General features: G+C 36.4%; 1 protein-coding gene across 4 annotated transcripts in view; it reads right to left on the bottom strand.

The window, feature by feature from the left end:
* Positions 1-20,130, bottom strand: part of LOC135468173 (hemicentin-2-like) — a 77,480-nt gene that overhangs the window by 46,901 nt on the left and 10,449 nt on the right. The window contains exon 1 of one of the 4 annotated variants that reach the window (XM_064746283.1): positions 4,527-4,648. The exons of the other annotated variants lie outside the window; for them this stretch is intronic. The gene's annotated coding sequence lies outside the window, so the exon portion shown is untranslated. Of the gene's footprint in view, positions 1-4,526; positions 4,649-20,130 lie in introns of those variants that run through there. 4 annotated transcript variants of the gene reach the window in all.

Here is a 20,130-nt window from a genome sequence, read left to right as displayed (position 1 = left end):
TCCTGGTGACTGATTAACTAACTTGACCGATTTCTTTTCAGAAGGTTGATAAACTCACGTCAACAAACAGTTGACCTAGCCTGAGTACATGAACACTACAAACTTATGGCTCCATGATATGATAGACAATACAATAAAATCACAGTGACAGTATATCTACTCCATTGAAGAGTTTAAAAGACAGGAAAGTCACAGCTATTTCACGTGTAACTACTGTATTTCACCTGAAGTTCAGCTTCTTGCCATCTTTCTTGATTCTGATTGATTCAGTCAACTTACAGGGCCACATAAGTCTTTTTTGCGTAATTTAATTAATTTCTTATCAACAAACCTAAGTGTAGGCAACAAAAGCATTATTTTAATACCTTAATGTGCTACTGAAATTCATTTTTACATGTCAATTAAACTTAGGTTGAAATTCAGTATTTTTAATACTCAAAATTTTATTTACAATTCTATTCTTATTAAAGTTCCTGTGTGATGAAGATAAAAGTTAACTTTTAATGTGTTAAAAAAAAAACGGCCCCTTAGCTTAGAGGCGAAAGAGCGTTATTAAGACTAAATGCTTTTCACAAATTAAACTGAGCAGAAGCATTCGTCATTTTCAGGCAAACAAATGTATATACAGCTGTAACGTAATGCATGTTTTTTTACACGCCATATACAATTCCACACACAAAACTTACACGTCACATTGATAAAAAAAAAACTAAGGTAGGAATGCAGCCATGACTCAGTGTGTTGTGGTAAAACATTTTTCTAAAATTATTTACAGTTCCTCATCTAAAATTTTACATTTCCTGGTTTCACAACATGCAAAAATGACATTAAATGTACACCAGCAGCATGCATGAAAACAGAGATAGCAGTTACATTCATATGTACACATGAATAGTACACATACTATACAGTATATCCACAAAGCTTGAGCCACACCTATTCTGGTATAGCAGTTTAAGCAGCTCTTCTGAACAATATCAAACCAATTAAGAGATAAGCCTAGACTGATAGTACATGTAAAGACAATGGGATCATAAGCAGCTCATGTATGCATTATTAACAGGCCAATCAATTAACTATAGGTTTCTGAGTACGCATTTGCTAAATGTATTCCCAGGTTTGACCTGGGAACATCAATGTTAATGACTGCCAGTACCTTCAAATACACAGCTCAGGTATTTGTTAATGACAAACTTCTGCATATGAATTGTGGCATATTTCTGACTCTCATCAAAAGCTGAATCTTTGGGCAGGACAGAAAAGAAAATAGTCTGATCTATCACGTGTGTTCATATTATAATCAAGTTTACTACATGCAGATGTTTTCTAAAAAACATAACCAGTGTCTTGGAATCTCTTCAACATTTATCATAAAATAAAATGTTTAGTGCTTACATGTAACCAGAAATTGCTGGAATTTCAAGGCAAAACACACTGCAATCAACTTATCTGCTATTTATTTATTTACTTTTTGTTATACTACATATTTTACATGCTACATATCGATGTAAACTGTTTTGTTTTTTCATGAAGTATACAATTAGATTTATTATTCCCTAACAACTTGCATGCAAAACTCTACCATGTACACACACCTGTAAAATTTTGATTGTATCCGCTCTGGAAAATGAGGCTGCAGTCTACATTTAAGTTAATCAAACTACTTAAATTAACATACATGAACATGTTTTTCATCTTTGTTGTCATAAAACCAAGTGAATTCAAGATTTTATCAGTCCAAAAGATCAAATCTGGATGTATCAGTAACGATAAAGTGTTGTATCTACCTTGCAAATGACAGGTAATCTGGAAATCTTGCATACACTATGACCACCACTGACAACAGGGAGACATAGGATGTACATGTACAACAAATGTTTTCATGTTTTCATCTCGTGCAATAGCTTTACCTTAAGTCAAGCTTATCACACTTCTCCATGCTGGGATATTTATTAATAGACACCAGTGAAACTATCTGCAAATGCTCACGTAAAAACACATCACAATTCTATTCTTTGTTTTAAAAAAGTCCACATTGTGGACACCAATTCATCAGGCTGAACAACCCACTTGTCATCTTTCTGCATGATTTGAGACAGACATATCCGTGGAAGACAACTTGGGAAAAGGTCAGCAAGTGACTTACCCAAGACAAAAGGGGCTTGTATGGGAACTACATGACGCACAGCCTTTTTATCCTGGCCTACCTGGTTATTTATAGTGACAGCTATAATATATTGGTCTCATGATAGAAACCTAAACTTTTTTTAAAAACAATATCATAGTAAATTTATGAGGAAAGGAAGCTACTTCAACCCTGTTATAAATGATCTCTCGATCCAACTTTGAACTGTGATTAAGTTATTATTTTTTTCAAAGCCCTCATTGTCTATTTCCCTAAAATTAATAAAATATGCATTCTTTTCAAACCTTGTACACTACACCAGTAACAAGTCATGCCTGACCATATAATTCTGGATTCTATTCTATTTTCATAGATCAAGTGATTTTGGATCCAAAAGCTGATACATTGTTAAAAAGGCATGTTAGAAACAGTATTCACAAGGATTTTTTGTGATTTGTGTTACTTCAGCACTTCTTAAACTCTTTACACCTCAACAGCCATTTTGGGGGCCTCCGCGGCTCAGTCGGTTAGCGTGCTAGCGCAGCGTAATAACCCAGGAGCCTCTCACCAATGCGGTCACTGTGAGTTCAAGTCCAGCTCATGCTGGCTTCCTCTCCGGCCGTAAGTGGGAAGATCTGCCAGCAACCTGCGGATGGTCGTGGGTTTCCCCCGGGCTGTGCCCGGTTTCCACCCACCATAATGCTGGCCGCCGTCGTATAAGTGAAATATTCTTGAGTACGGCGTAAAACACCAATCAAAAAAAACAAAAAACAAAAAAAAAAACAGCCATTTTCCATGCTCATTGTAAGACATACAGAACAAGAGGTTTTGCAAGGATACATACATGTACTCACATTACAAGTACCTATATAGCCTGAATAAGCCACTGGTGAATATATATGTCATGCAACATTGGCATATATCATGCAACATTGGCATATATCATGCAACATTGGCATATTTTAGAAAGGTCAATTTATTGTTCACTGTGAAGAGAAAGGACAAAATTTTGTTAGGTTCAACGTTCTAATTAGTCCTTCATCAAGGTACGATGGGATTACATCCATGAAGATCCATGGAGTTCTACAGAAAGTCTCAAATCTGCCAAGTAAAACAGCCTTCACATTAAAATCTCAAGTGTTAGAAGTCTAAGAGATCACTTATCATACCATATCAGAATACAATCCCACACTCACACCACAGTCACACCCTTTGTTCTTCAACTATTCAGCGGCATTAAGTCAGTTTAGACAGATAGTACTAGTTTTATCTATATCAGTGTTAAAAAATACTGTTTCTAGTTCAGACATTCTAGGACATGATCCGGAAACTGAATCTTTTGATAGTACTCGTAGAAATTTATCAGTATGTTATGGAAGACTTAACACATATTGCTTTACTTAGGTAAATTATGATCTGCTGAACCTTCCATACTAGCTTAAATCCATATAGATATATATTCTGAACTTGGAGAATATGTTCAGTGGCTTCATTCTACTATCACACTGATATAATGGAATAATCTATCTACATAAAACTGGTTACAATTCATCTATTTCTTCCTTTTTTTCTTCCAACACTTATAATGGCCATCTTAAATATAACAGTTGTACAACTCTCAGAGAATATGACTAACCTTAACAGAATACCGCAAACAAAATCACCAAAAAACTGTCCCCCTTTCATCTTTTTTTATTGTAAAAAATAACAAAATACATGAATCTTGCTAATTAATTAATCAATTAATCAATTATTCACCCATATAAGAGAACCACTCTTAGGAACCTTTTTATGTAGCATGTTACTTCTTTTACAAGTATGATTCAAACTGCATCAATACCTTTATAGCTATGAATGATAAGGTCACAGAAAATCTACCCTGCAAGGACATCAGAAAGGCATGTGACTACAGCAACTGTCCATGCTTGTGTCAGCTTTACTCTTATAGCACTGTTTACTCACATAATTGTACACGTAAATATCATGTGGCATGACTAAGAAAACACATGGCAAGGACAAAACTATATATGTTACCTCTTCACATGGAATGAACTGACAAAAACCCTGCACTTAACATCACCAAAAACTGCCACCTTCTTCACAGATACTTGTACTTAAATCCTGCAATAGACACATGTATAATACTAACAAATGACAACCCCCAAAAGGTGTTAACAAGGGGCTGTTTATAGCCCTGCTAAGTGAAAAAGCCCAGAACTAAGGACAGGAGAGGACATTAAGACTAGGTATATTGGTCCCAGGGGGATATCAGCTACATTTAACACACAGATGTTAGGTTGCCTTTGATAGTTTCTATGAGGCTTGACAAACATGTCAACTACATACACTAACATGGTCCACAGTTGACTGTCGGATCATAAACAGTAATACTCACACATACCTGATGAAAAGGCACCTATGTCAGGATTCGTACTTCACCTCCTTTAGAAACTGCTCTGAACATGAACCACTGAAATAACACACCTAGTAACAGTGCGAGAAAAAAGGGCTACCTGAAGTTTGATCAGATTGCTGAGCGACAGAGCCTCGTTGCTTTTGCCAGGGACGCTATCTGTTCTAACTGCTTGCTAGCTAGGTCACACAGATCTTACACGGCGATAGAGCCTCTGACAAACAAGTCGTCCAGGTAAAATCAGACAGGTACACAAGTAAAGCTATCAGCCCTCTATGTTCTCATCCCAGCTAAAGTGTGCCAAGCATGACGAAGGCTGTCCTACCTGAGGCCTAGTGGGTTCCCAAGCGGTGGGACACGGTCAAACACGACTGAAACTGTCCTGTTTTTCTTGTCACTTATGTTTACCGTAGCTCTTTTTCAATCTGGCAAACTTAATAACTGTCTTCAGGGTGTAGCAACTTTGCTAACTTTCTGTTTAAACAAACAGGAGCAGCTTTAGGTTTCTCTGCAAGTTAACATCAGAGAATGAATCCCACCTTGTAGAGCCTCACAGCTCGTTAAGGTAACACACTATCTCTTATACCTACAGGCTACAGAGGACACTCATAAATTTATACCCTCATGTGGTTAAGGACCTCTTTCCAAACTAGACAAACAATTACTGTGTTTACTTGCTTCAGGTACAAGAACACACGCACATAACTGCTACCTTGTAAATACAGTGCCTAGTCATATACTGATGGTCCATTTTAATGTTCAAATTTCTTTTTATTCGAACACATTATACAATAAGAGCAAGTTCCACATTTAAGCCGGTTATGAGAGCTAGAAGAACACAAACGAGCAACTTTCAGACTAAATTACTACCTACTACAAGTAGTTTGCTCATTTGAGGACGTGCTTGCCCTAAAGTGTTCCTGTCAAAAGAGAACAATTTTTTTTTTACCTTCCTCACATGCATTTGTAATAAGCAACTTTTACCACCGTATTCTAATAAAAGAGCCATGTTCCCCTTAAGGCAAAGACAGATTATTATACACAATGTAGTAGCAACAAGCAGTTCCTGACAAACCAGAGCATTAAGTGTTCATGCCATTTAATTGATGAATATCTATGGTAGCCACAATGGGCTAAACGAAATTACACAAAGCCAATGTCTCATTATCTGAAAGATTTTTACTGCTCTTGTTATGTCATAACCAACAATCTCCTTGTGCATATAATTCTCTCTCATATGTGCAATGTTAAATATGATTTCATCTGGTAAATGTGCTCTTCCACTTAAGTGTAACCGTGCATTAATTCTTAATTCACTTTCATAAATTTTGAAAGGTGCTGGTTAGATCTGTGAGGTGTTGAAGAGGGAATAAAAATCTTAATTTCAATACTTCATTACATAATGGAGTAAATTATTAGGAAAGCTTTATAACATCACATTGCAGCTACATGCAGATCGTTAAAATGTGTAGCATTAACTGTGCCTCTGGTGTCATTAATCTTTCACTTGATCAACAGTTTAACACTGACTAATTGATATTAGAGGAAGAGACATGTGACAGAGCTGTAGCTGTAATAAGGCTTCAGTGATAATGATCAGCTAGCTTACAGGGATGTTGTCAACTGGCAATTATGTATTCTTAACACAGTTATACATATATTACCATACACTTATCTTTGTGACCTAAAAATATGCCTAAACAATGATACCTGTTATCAGCAAAAACACATATATATCATCTTCCAATGACACCTTTATTGTAACTATAAAAATACAAAACTACAGCCACAAGTGTCACAAAGTGTGGATCGTTTTCAGTAAATAAATGAAGAATACGTGTTCCCTTCACCTCAACCCTTTCATTGTGAAGAACAATCGGAACGCTGCACAAAACACCAAAGTGACCTTTCCTGAATTGTTATTTCACCCAAAACCAGTGTAGCCTGTGCTAATGAACTCAATGAGATACCAGGTCACCCTGTTGTTACAGTTCAGGTAGAAAAACAAATGACAAATGTAAACATCGTTCTCAATTTATTACCAACCCATACACAGAGAACTAGGACAAATGTTACATGTACCTGGTTGTCATTTATATACAAGGTAATGCATGTGTATACTTGGCCTCAAAGGTGTACACTAGCTGGATCATGTCATAAATAATAGCATATATGGCTAGATTCTCCATCAGCATTTTTTGATACATATGTATGTATACTGCCATCAATATGTATCTTTAATAATTATTACATGACATAACGTGTACATCTCTATTACATTAATTTAACATTAACTTCATCAACATTGGAAAGTAATTGATTTTTGTTTTTTTGGACTGACTTTAGTTGTAGAACTTACGCCATTGGCTAAACTCAGCTGACAGGCTTCTTTCTCATTCTTTTCCCTGCCTGGTTTTTAAAACAATAACATATGCACTTCCTGTGAGACAGGATGAATTAAATGGAGATTCATTTCAACTGATAAAACATGTCATACAGCATGGCATGTAGCAGGAAACTGTTACATAACTAGGCCCAAATGAAGACACCCAGTTCTCCTGGTTCCTCTGGGGCAATGTCCACAACAGATGTGAAGCACCTGAGGTTGTCCCATAGTTTACATGGATAAGGGTGCCAATTACAAGCCTTAGCTGGAGGCTGGGCTGTAGACTAGCAGAGTATGTGGACTGTATTATTGGGCGTGATTTTCTGTCAGGGAATGGCCAGCCTATGGAATGACCCTTCACTCTCTTTCCAAGCATTTTTCTGATGGTCCAGCAGCCCCTTTACATTGAACAAAACCATCTGGCATAACTTCAGGACAAGTTGCACATCTGTGGACAATTCCTGGACAGAAGTACAAGGGTCTGGAGAGAAATGCCATGTATCTCAGGGTGGACAATTCACCAGGCCAGGTGGCAGACAGAAGGCAAGGAACAGACAAGTGCACACAACACTATACTCGTTGGTTACCATTCTCAGAGCAATCCAACGTCCGCTGAAGCATTTAGTTGGCTGAAAGCTCACCAGAACAAGAGAGCATTTTCTATACCCCTGAATAGTCAAATGCAGGGAGAAAAAAAAAAACACTATGCCAGACAAAGCAAGCTTCTGCATTAAATGTCTGTATGGCAAAGACCCTTTGTTAATTCAAATGAAGCACATGTACGCTTGCTTGTAATATATTTTCCAACAAAACAGGTACCTTTGGTGAATCCCAATCCAGTACCATTACAAATCCCATGCCCATCAACTTTATTCAAGACATGAGAATAAAAGTAATGACACTTCTCTAACAAAGGATGACAGGCAGGCTTCAAAGTTACACAAATGGACCACATAGGACGAGATAAGAGCTATTGCAATTTAAAATTCTTAACCTTAATTAGCCCTTTTGTGCAACTGTTTTATGTGGTCTTCTATTAAAATATACACAGTTATATCGAACTAACCAATTCCAAGAGCTATGCTGTGTGTGTGCGCACGTGTGTGTGGGCCAAGTGCATGGGACAGTTTTTTTTCCACTGAGTGCTAGCCATACATGTATATGTTTACATAAGATTTTATGGTGTTTTTTCCCACGTTGATTCACAAGAATTTAATCAAAACAACCTCCACATGAATATGACTTGAAATTTAATTCAAAATGTAACTGTGCACATTTGCTTTATGGCTCCCTGAAGCTTGTCACACATGTACATATTCACAGCTAAGCATTATTCATGTGTGTAAGTGCAATGATGAACAATTTGACATGAACACTGCATCTATCCTAGCCCTGAATAATTAGGACTTTAGGTCTTCCTACAAAGGAGTGAGTGCGTGCATGCATACTTATGGTTTAACATAATAGTTAACAATTTTTCAGTCATATGACGACGAAGGAATCATTAGGGTGCATGTACGTGTAATGTGCCTCCTTGTTGCAGGACAGATTTCCACCGTTCTTTTATTTAGTGCTGCTTCACTGAGACGACTTACTGAGGCAAGTAAGCCACCCCACCCAAGCCACTATACTGATACGGGTCAACCAGTCGTTGCACTATCCCCTTAATGCTGAACGCCAAGTGAGGAAGCTACAACTTCCTCTTTTAAGGTGTTTATGTGAGACTAGACCCAGGGCTGACCCTTGGTCTGCCGCCCCGAAAGCTGACTCTCTTCCTACAAAGGAAAGACATGCTGCAAATAACTCTCATGCACATTTATTACATATAGTGTAAAAGTTAAAACTCTTGGGGAAATTTTTACATGCTAGTATTTCCAAATACTTTTTTTGTCATCTCCACTGAGATATTCAGTGACAAGTACTCTTATACAATAAATTAAATGTCTTCCTTCTCAAGTGATTTACACATGTTGAAAATTGCACCACTCTTACACACATAGTTAACGGTCTAAGAAATCCTTTTATGAGTTTACAATGTATTTCAACAAATTTAGAAGCACGCTTCTCTCTAAAGTGGCTTGAAATGTGTATGTACTGTATGTTCCAAAAGATCAGCTTATCGTCCGAAAAGTCTATTTCTATATGCATCTTCATACATGTATATACATATTGATATTCCTTACCATTAGTCTTATAACATGTAAACATGTGTTTATACCAAAGTCTATTTACACAAAGTGGGATGGCTATGGAAATGAAAATAATCATGTATCATTCAGAGTTTCATCTGCCAAGCCTCTCCTGGGATTGAAAGAGATGTTTGAACTGCCATTAAACCCCGTTTGCTCTGTCTCTAGACAGTCACACTAAGACTTTCCATGCTGGTAAATGTATTTTGGTCTTGCTAAGCCCTAATACTGTTGGGTGGATATCAGCAGCCAACCATTTGAAACTAGGAGGCATCAAGTTCACAGGCACTCTGGTTTTACTTCCCAGCGTTTCCCCACTATCTCAAATCCTTCATGTCAAAACTAGCCAATCCCAGAAACAGCCAGGAATGTATCTTCAGTTGCGGGTATAAGCCAACAGGATTGCAAGATGAAATCGCAGGCTGATATTGGAACCCTTCCGCTATCTATGTCAGTGGTACAGAGTTAGCTGGGATAACCCCTTGATAACACCAACACCACCAAAAATCATGCCTGGTAGGGAACATAACCGTTAAAATGGCTGACGAAAGGTACAAACTCATGACATAAAGCCCCGCAGGTTGACACCTTTAATGTCAGTACATCTGATTTATACGTTGAGTGTCAAGCATAAGTCAAGTAGCCTCTTCTAATGCCATCTAGCTACTGCAGGAAACCACCCGTGACTTTCAATCTCAGCTACCACAGCTGTCAGAATTCTTGTGCCACCAAATATGTACAAGCCTGCATTTAACTTTTGAAGTAATATGCCAAATGCGTACTTGAAGTTTAAACCTTTTTTCAAATCTTATAAAAAAAATTGCTTGCACTATTTACAGTCCTTGAAGCTATACAACCACAAATATCTTTGAACTTTTTATCTTTACGATTTTGAGAATGGCACTGTCTCAAAATAGAACATCTGATTTGGGTACTTTCGTTGGTAATGGTCTGTGGGTCTCTGACTAAGCCTGACAGTCAGTAGGATAACATCTTGATTCAGCTAACTGTTGGGGGTCCGGATAAATACTTAAGGCAGTAGCCTAATAATTATCTGTGTTAACTGGCATTAAATGTCTTATTTCTTCACAACAAGAATATCCAGTTATTTCTCTTCATAACAGTGCAAACTTCATAGGCAACACTTTTACTACTGAGTAACTGGACAATTCACCGGTCAACAAAGAAAGAAAACTAAGCAGAATACATTACATCTACAAATTACATGGAAACGAATGGTATTTGGAACGGTTTCAAATACTCCTATAATCACTGTAGCGCACTGTACATGCGAATCACCGAGCAAGGTATTGCAATGCCTTCAAGAACAGATCTTCATCAATGTGTATCCTGAACATACAAGCATTTCGCTAGCTGCACATCAGCATGATAAGGGGGAGGTAAGTGTGACTTGTACACGTACATGTACACGATTGTGGGGATGACAAATAAGCTGTGACATTGGACAGAAAGCCTCTTATTGATCCTCAGCTAACACCTGGCTGGTAAAGACAGAAGACTCTGTGCCAGATAACAAATATAGCCCTGTAAAACCAAACAGCTGACCTGAGAACAAAGACCAGGATTTCTCAAGCAACAGTTAGTTTATATGCCACGTTTGAACGATCTTGCTTCTTTGATTTCTGCTGGAACAAAAAAAAATTAAAGGAAAAAAGGATCTGTAATATGAAATTCCAGTTGCACCAAAACAATAGCGGACTGTCGTAAAAAGCTATATTTAAAAACTGAATACTGCCAGACTTCAGACAGAACTGAAAAAATTAAGGCCAGGTAAAAAACAAAAAAAGAAGAAGAAAAAAAACACACTGGCCATATTAAACAAGTCCACTGTCACCATACTGAGAACCTCCTTGCCTTAAATAGTCTGCATGCACTTACACGTACAACATAAGAGAACATGTAGCCTATGTAGCAAACCTGTTAAGTAAACTTGTGAAAAAAAAGTGTGCAAAGCCAAAAATATAAGCTGTGTGGCTAACCCAAGAAAGCAGTTAAAAGTGTATAAGGTATAATCCCATATCCCTCAGAAAATACAAACAGGTTTCATTAGTATGTGTTTGTCCTGCTCTTAACATTTTAAAAAGAATACAGAATAAATGTAGATTTGGCTGTGTGTTTTTTCAAAACACACAAACTGTCAATGATATTCAGCAAAGGCTTTCAACTTGTTGCATTTATTTCTTCCATTGGTGTTTTACACCATACTCAAGAATATTTCATTCATTTGACGGCAGCCAGCATTATGGTGGGAGGAAACCTGGCAGAGCCCGGGGGGAAACCCATGACCATCCACAGGTTGCTGCAAGACCTTTCCATGTACAGCCGGTTCAATGTGCTGCACTGTAACTGGATGTACAATGTATATGGCAATTAAAGGGATATATACATGTGCACTGAAAACTTAATATTTAACTAATCATATATTTATGCACAAAATTACTATACATGTATATTACGTCCCAGTGGAATTATATAAAGTATATCTGCACATATATACATGTATATATCAAAGATTTATCACACAATGTCTCCTTAAAATCTGAAATTCATCTACATGTATATCTTGAACTTAAAATAAAACAGAATAACACTCATACTTACAGTTAAAATGAGACTTGTGAAAGATTTCCTTGCATTACGAAAATTTAATGGCAAAATAATCTACATGTATGTCCTTTAAAAGTAAACTTACCCAGGCAGTTTCTGATAAGAACTTAATAAAATATACATATACTTTCACACGGGAAAATCCTATTTCAACATGACCACATGTCAAAATACTGAAATGAATACAATGTTACCTTAAATTTGTGAGTGTTACTTTCAGTATTATTATTATAGGCATTAAGTATTTATATGCATGGTATAAAGAGACTGCCTTTGAGCTCAGAATGCACTTCATAAGGGAGCTAGCAGACAGAAACCGCTACATGTAGCTTCAATGAATATAGTGCCATGAGAATGAAAACCTAATAAGTTGTAATGTCATGAGATACTAGTCATGGAAGTTCAATAAACACACTATATCCGCTCCCCCATTCATATCATTCCTTTCACTACTCAACAAAAGAATCAATGTACTTGAATATCAATGGCTGTGACAAAAGCTACAAGATCAGTATGATAGTTTTTCCTTTTGAGCAGTACTTCTGACCAGATCTCACTACAGGCCACACGATAAGTGAGCTGGGCTAAGATATCTCCTCTATCAAGAACATTTTTTCCATTGTATTCCTCGACAACACTTACATAGCCTCAGGCTGGCTGTTTGAGCTCAACCAGGTACATTAGAACCTCTGTTAATTTCTATGTTATCCACTGTCTCCATCTTTACAAGGCTGCAATATTTAAATGGAATTAAAATTCTTCTTGATATTAGGATGTCCTGCTTTTGGCATATCCGATCTATCACAGGAAACCTGATAAAAGTTTTCTGCCGTCCTGGAACACGACAGTATGACACTCAAACAGTTCATCTTGCCCTTCAGATATACAACATGCTGGTTAACATATACCTGCTCAGGTAGTGTAACAATCCATCTTGCTCTAACTTGGCTACCAATTTTAATAATATGTACGTGTATATATAGCTAGCTTAAGGATAATGTTTTTCATTATTGTGAATCTGTACCGATATAATCTATTTTATTGCCACAATGGGAAATGTATGCTCCAAACTATTGGTATAAACTTATCAGGGATGTTGCATTGCACAATTCAAGATATCATAAGAAAACTAATATCATAACACCCCAGAAATTCTTCAATATTACACATTATATGTCAATCACCTAAGTTTATTTAACAACATTTATTTGGCTCTAATAAACTTGCACACAAAATGAATTTAAACCGCTTTACAAATACATGCTACTGAAAGATATACATAAGTATCTGAATGGGTTATTTTATTTATTTCGTTCGTTAAGAATTCTGGGACATATGATTTTACTAACCTATCTAGGAGTATTTATACAAACTGACATACATGTAGGCCTATATTTGTACAATGTACCTGTACTACTACTATTACAAAGCCACACACTACTGCTGACACTGAAGTTCATGTGCCTGCATGTGTATACAGACTGTCTGGCAGCCAGGATGACAGTGGAACTGAAGAAGTATGTCAAGTAAACAGAAAAGGCTTACAGCCAGTAGTATAGCTTGTCACATCAACATGAACAGCAGTATATGTGACACCTCTGCCATGACTTGATGAATACACATGTGCAGACCTACTGAAATGCAAACAGAGACAAGACCTAGCTTCCACTTATGATTCACCATGTGTAACAATGATGTAACATGTGCATTAAGCAGAATGCATCTGGCAGGCTTCAAAAACTTATACTGCATTGCATGACATTTGCTTCACGTTCATAATTTTGATATTTCAGCAGAACAGTCACAACAATATCTACTTGCAAAAGAATAATCTCAATACCACAATCATAATCTCAACACAACAATCATCATGAACGCTGTATTTATTTATTTATTTATCTACAGGCCACACGATAAGTGGTGTTTTACGACATACTCAAGCCGTGTGGCTAACCCAAGAAAGCAGTTAAAAGTGTATAAGGTATAATCCCATATCACTCGGAAAATACAAGCAGATTTCATGAGTATGTGTTTGTCCTGCTCTTAACATTTTAAAAAGGAATACAGGATAAATGTAGATTTGGCTGTGTTTTCGTCCAAAACACACAAGCTGTCAATGATACTCAGCAATGGCTCTCAACCTGTTGCATTTATTTATTTAATTGGTGTTTTACACCGTACTCAAGAATATTTAACTTATATGACTGTGGCCAGCATTATGGTGGGAGGAAACCGGGCAGAGCCCGGGGAAAACCCACGACCATCTGCAGGTTGCTGGCAGACCTTCCAACATAGGGTTGGAGAGGAATCCAGCAAGAATAAACGCTATAGTTTCATCACATAAAGTACATGTATAGCTGGGTAAACATGAACAAGATTAAAACTTGTTTTAACATGTCAAATTAGACATGGCATCCCATTTTAGTGATCTTTTGCTTTTCCAAAATCCTAAGCACTGTGCAGACATGTAAAAGACAATCTCTCATCTCTGGAACAAACCTGGAGAAATTCAACTGGAGTCTATTCTGAACACAGGTTAGAAGCTCCTTAATCACTAGGTCACTGGTGAAGTCATCTGAGAAACTGAGTTGAGTCTCCAACAGGTATTTAGAGTAAAAAAAACTTATCTTATGTATGTACATAGACATACAGATAAATAATAAGGGTTATTAGCTGTGGAAGTTAATATATCTGGACAAATATATGGTATATGATGAATTTTTTCATTATTTTAGCATCATGGCTGCTGGGCAAATGTGTGTCATACTTAAAATGAACACAGATCTAAGGTTCATCTAAACCTCATTAAGTCTGTAAAAAACCCGCTTTAACTAGCACTTTATTCTTTAGGCCATAATTGCTAATATAATTACCAATTATGACAGAGGATTTCGCTTCAATTATCAAACTCATAGGCCTCGTCATCTGGAGCTTACAAAACATTAATGTGTAATTCATAGTCCTACAAAATAGTATGTACTAAACAAAGTCATCGGTCTTAATTTATTTGAGTGACTTTCATAAATGTGCACAATCTCAATGCATCAACTCTTGATGGCCAGAGAGCAGCCAGTCTTACCTGCCAAAATATTTCATGTAATAGGATATACAAAATATGTGTCTGTGGAAAGACCACTGAAATCTGTGTGTCCAAAACTACCTTTATTTTTTTTTTTTTTTAATATTTTTTATTTCAACCCCTTTGGGTTTCCATGAGAACACAAATGTTTTCCCATCCTAAATACCCTCTTTTCTCTTCTGGAACAGCTTTTTTTGTGCTTGAATAAATGTACTGTAATAAGAATTTCATCTAAAGGTGAAAATCAAAAAGTATGAAGTCTCAAAAGTTTTCCCCCTACCAGCATACAACATTATCATATTGTCAATAAAACCCACCATAGAATTCAAGCAATTGACAATATACATATAGGGTTCAATATTATTTTCACTGGAGCTTACTTATTTTTGGGATACTCTTAATTTCATAGTGCAGTGTACAAAAAAGTGGAAGAAGGAAGTAAGCTGATATCATTTCTTTGATTCTTGCAACACTTTCAAGTACAGATTAACAATCAATGAGGATGTGATAAGATGAAATCTTTAAACCTACTTCAGAAATGTCTATTGTAACAACTTCTTGTTTTCAGATGGCAGTGCAACAAAATAAACCCATATTGTAAACTCCTGTGCACGATGTCAGACAATTAAACTTCCAAATGTGGAATTACCACAGTCAGCTTCAGGTACTTTTTCTATGCTGCACTAAACCTGTACCAATACTACACACCAGCACTGTTAATAGTTTTAAATGAATGGCCCCTAGGTAGTGAACATAGTAAATGATCCAAGACAATTAGTGTCCAGCATCACTGAAGTGAAACAAATATTGTATACTACATGCCTGGTCTTAATTTTTTCACCTGTCAACATAAGTTAAAGTCTGTGACATGTCAAAGTGCCCACACAATGTCAACACTCGACTGACACACGGCACATGATAAATGTAACCTTATCTACTTAATTAGTGCACTTAACTCGTACATGTAAGCGTTTGTTACAAGGTACACACATCCATATTTATATTTGCTAATCCCACTACATTTACATGGTGACCTGAATTTTAATACATACTGCAAAACTAGCCGGGCCATTTCCAGAAAGATACTTATAAATAAGCATGCCGAAAAGCAGCTGAAATAAAACCATGACTTATGTTGTAGAGATAAAATTACAAAATAATTCTGTTAAGATTAAACTTTTTGAATTAAGGCTCAATAATCCAGCATACAAAAGAGCTTTCTGGCATAATTCTTTTATATTTTCTGTCAGCAACTTTGACATTAAAGTTTTGTAATATTGTATACTTAATCAAGAGTCTGGTAGGTAAAAATGCACTTTCAGAAGCTCATCAAGACCTAAAGATGATGTTTTTTTACACTCACAGTTTTTCTGATAAGAAATTAATCCAACTTCACAAAAAAGTCTTTAAGTGCTCTATAAAGGGCAAAACTTTACATGAAATACAGTATTTATAGAGGGCATGCTGATACATATATAATCATACCGGGTTAGCCAACCACTTGAACGGGTGAAATGGAAAGTGAAATTTGGACTGGTTGTTTTCAGCACTTTTAACATGGGAGAGATAGGGAAAAATGGCTAAACTCCTGTACAGAGAGACTCACTAGAAACTGCTCACATCCATACTTTATTACAGACTTAACTTCGTAAACAAAAAGAATAACAGTAGATTACAAAGAGCTATCAAATGTGAACGCATACATTCAAGGCCATGATAATAATAAAATGTTAGCAGGGAGTGTGTTAATTTTATTAGTAAATTACGGAAGCTGTGAAGCAGCAAATGTAAGCAATGGCTTGATGCTGGCAAATCAAGTTGCTGAGCTTTGAGGGTCAGATATAATAGCTGTTCTCGCCGAGGAATAGGCAAAGTTCATCATATGTACTGTATTCAACCTAAACTTTCATCCATGACTAAGTTATGCTCAGTTTTCCAGATTCTGAAAATTATAATGATCTTTGGAAGTCTTTTTGAGCTTTATTTCATGGGTAGATTGATATGCCAATGAAAATTGTTAGTAACTGTAATATTTATTAACTCCAAAAATATACTTATGGAGGCAAAATTTTAGGGAAAATATAGTATATGCCTAATGTGTCCTCTCATTAGACCTGATCTGACCTGGAGATGGATTTGCCCACCATTATATGCTCTTGCCATTCTGTTTCCCTAAACACTAGGTTTTAACCTCAGGGAAGTCTAGACTTTGCATTAGATAATCCTGACAATTTTGACAGCCTCTTAACAAGGAATAAAATTAATGTCTGCTTTTTATGGACGCGCACACGTTTTCAGACTCTTGAACAGCAGATTTTCCAGTTTAGTGTAGAGAAGGAAGAACAATACTCTTGCAAACGATTACCATGCAGATGGCCAAATTTTTATGTCTGGATGTCCAGTTAAAACAAACCCAACAGAACATGTCTGTGTAAAGCATTAACATGTACAGTGCATTTACACTGTATTATGATGACACTGAATTCAGCACTGACATGCAGTCTTACAGCTTTTCTTGCTGAATGTGATTATAATGACACTATTGTATTCACGATACATATACAACGCTCCATTAATTTACAGCTAACTGATGCTGAAATTCAAGTTTCACCTTCACATGATACAGCTATTTCTACTTCAATCAGAACTTGTTTTTGTTTATACAGACAGAGGCAATAAAAGGGACATAACTCTCACATTTGTAAGCAAAAAAAGTGGCATAATAAAAAGCTCTCTTTTTTGGGGATATGATAAAAGAACTGCTTATTATTCACAAACAGGATGTCAGGCATTGGCTATATTTAATATGATCAACTTAAGACAGACTGTATGTTTTTTAAACATATGTAGCTCTATTCTGTTCCCAGCAACATGTAACTTGCATGTAAACATAAAAAAAGCTACTGGCAATCAAATATACGGAATAAATTTAAAAAAAAACAACCATACAAGGACTTTCAAATCTGTAGGTTATGTATAAGGTACAAGAGTATGCTCATTTCAAAACACCTTTTTTTATTTGCTTATCTTACCCTCCACACTATATATAATACATGAAGCTAATTAACAACAATATCTACATCAATATGTGATGGATGTAAGTAATACAAATATACATTATCTTAAACTTTCAATAAGAACTGTTCAGTTCTGCACCTAAAAAATTCTCCTTTTTCCAAATATAAAATCATACACCATAACTTTCTGACAATTCTAATACATGTTCAGCAGGAGGAAGTCTGACTACCTGGAGCAAAACCCCTGCTGTTTACTAAGTATCTCCATATAACAAAAAGAGCTGGAATTGAGCCTGCGACCTCATTGTTCAGGTGCCAATTGGATGTACGTGGTAAGAAAGTCGGTTTAGCCGATTAAGTCCATGAGTGCTCCTATTATACTTAAACTAAACACCTATATCCTGGCACCTATATGTAAATGTACATGTAAAAGCAAATTTCAGTTTACCTAAACGCACCATTATACGCATTTTCTGATAATTCCTATACTATAGCAAATACATAACAAATTTCTATCTTATGAACAAAACTTGAAAATTAAGAGCAAAACTTCACTCATTGGTGACGACATTTCAGTGTGGACTCTTAACCACCTCATTGGTCAGAGGTTAATTGACTATGGCACGAGCATCATTTTAGCCAAATGAGCAAGTGAAGGCCACTATTACCCTGAACTGAAGACACATTAGTGAGAGGTAAACACTGATGACAAGCCGTAATGGTAAACAGCATACTGAGTCCACTGGGCCATCAGGATAGCCCCAAAAGCTGTTAACAAACCATTAGGTGTGCAGTTATCCAACACCATGGCAGCTACTTTTTGTATCATTGTGACAGGAAAACTCAAATAAAACAAGAGCAGATGTTACAGCATATGCTGATCCAGCATTTGATAAGCCTCATCTGTAACCAAGAATACACAACTATGGCTATGGCTTAGAAAAACGCTCTTCCTAAAAGCAAATGAACTAAATGCAACATCTGCACTAACCCTAGCTGCGCTATACTGCCCAAGGTCTCTGCAACTACAGTATTCAAAAGTCACAGCCATGCCAGGAAAGACAACCAAACTCAAAACTATCTTATCAAGTTATCTTTCTAATTAGCCCGAGGTTTGTTTTAGCAAGGCTCGGTTAATGTACATAACAGATTTACAGAAATTTTTTGCAGAAGGTATAATGATTCAGCCATATTTGTAACCAAATGAGAGACACTCAACAGTTGCGCATTCCGCAGAATTCAGTTAAGTAACACATATTTTTCTATGTGTGCTTTTTTCTCTACATTTTCTATTTCTCTAATGACAACCATATTTGGCCTGAATATACTAGCACTACCAGTAAGCCTTTGTGCTCCCAAACCACATTTTTTCCATAAATAGCGCCAAAAAACTTTAAAAAAAAAGAAGTCTCAGTTTTCAATAGCTTTGTATATAAATCTTGCAGTAGTCCTTATCAGGGCTACCTGTATTTCCTTAAAATTTTTATTCTTCTATAGTTGCAGATTTTTTTATCTCTATTCCTCAAATCATATTGTGCCTTTCCATTTTCACAGATTAATTGTCTACCAGGTGTAGTCTAAAAACGTATCTCCTAACATCAAGGTTACACTATAACTGTAAATGTACGGAGTCTCACAATTTATCCACATTCCATATTACGGTACCATGTACTTTACAAGAGCAAATTGCTATGATGTAATTAAGTGGTACAGCATCACTCAAATACATCTTTCTGTTTTTGCTGATGTAGGTAACATAATATATTATTTACTAAATGAGTATTTGGGATTCAGTATGCACTTTTCTGTTGTTGTTTTTTTTTTGTTGTTTTTTTTCCTCCTCTTTCCTCTGTTATTTATATAGCTACCACTGTATTTTTCAATGTTGATGGTTTCAATTTCTTTTCTAAACCAAAGTCACATCAGTGATCCATTGTTTCATCCAAAAAACCAGGCTGTGTGTATACAGTTTCCATTTAATGCCATCTTGTTTGTGTCAAAGTGTATATCTATGTTTATAATCTGCGATTGACTGGCAATTATCACCTAGGTATTTTCACAGGGCCATGGCTCAATGTGTGGCAGCCCATTCACAGCTGACCACTGGTAAAGGGCACAGGCTGCTGCTGGCCACATATGGGGTTCTGGCAGATATGTGGCCTAACTGATAACACAGGATCAAGTCAAAGTACCCAGCCAGGGAAAATACACAGAATTCCCACCCACAGACCAACCATGGCAAAAACTGTAAATTTAAATCTGGCACAGGTTAAGGATCAGAAAGTCTCATCTA

The sequence above is a fragment of the Liolophura sinensis genome, chromosome 1 (genome assembly GCF_032854445.1).
Source record: "Liolophura sinensis isolate JHLJ2023 chromosome 1, CUHK_Ljap_v2, whole genome shotgun sequence".
Classification (NCBI taxonomy): Eukaryota; Metazoa; Mollusca; class Polyplacophora; order Chitonida; family Chitonidae; genus Liolophura; species Liolophura sinensis.
The sequence above is the reverse complement of the archived record's forward strand: the minus strand, read 5'-3'. Positions and strand labels throughout refer to the sequence as shown.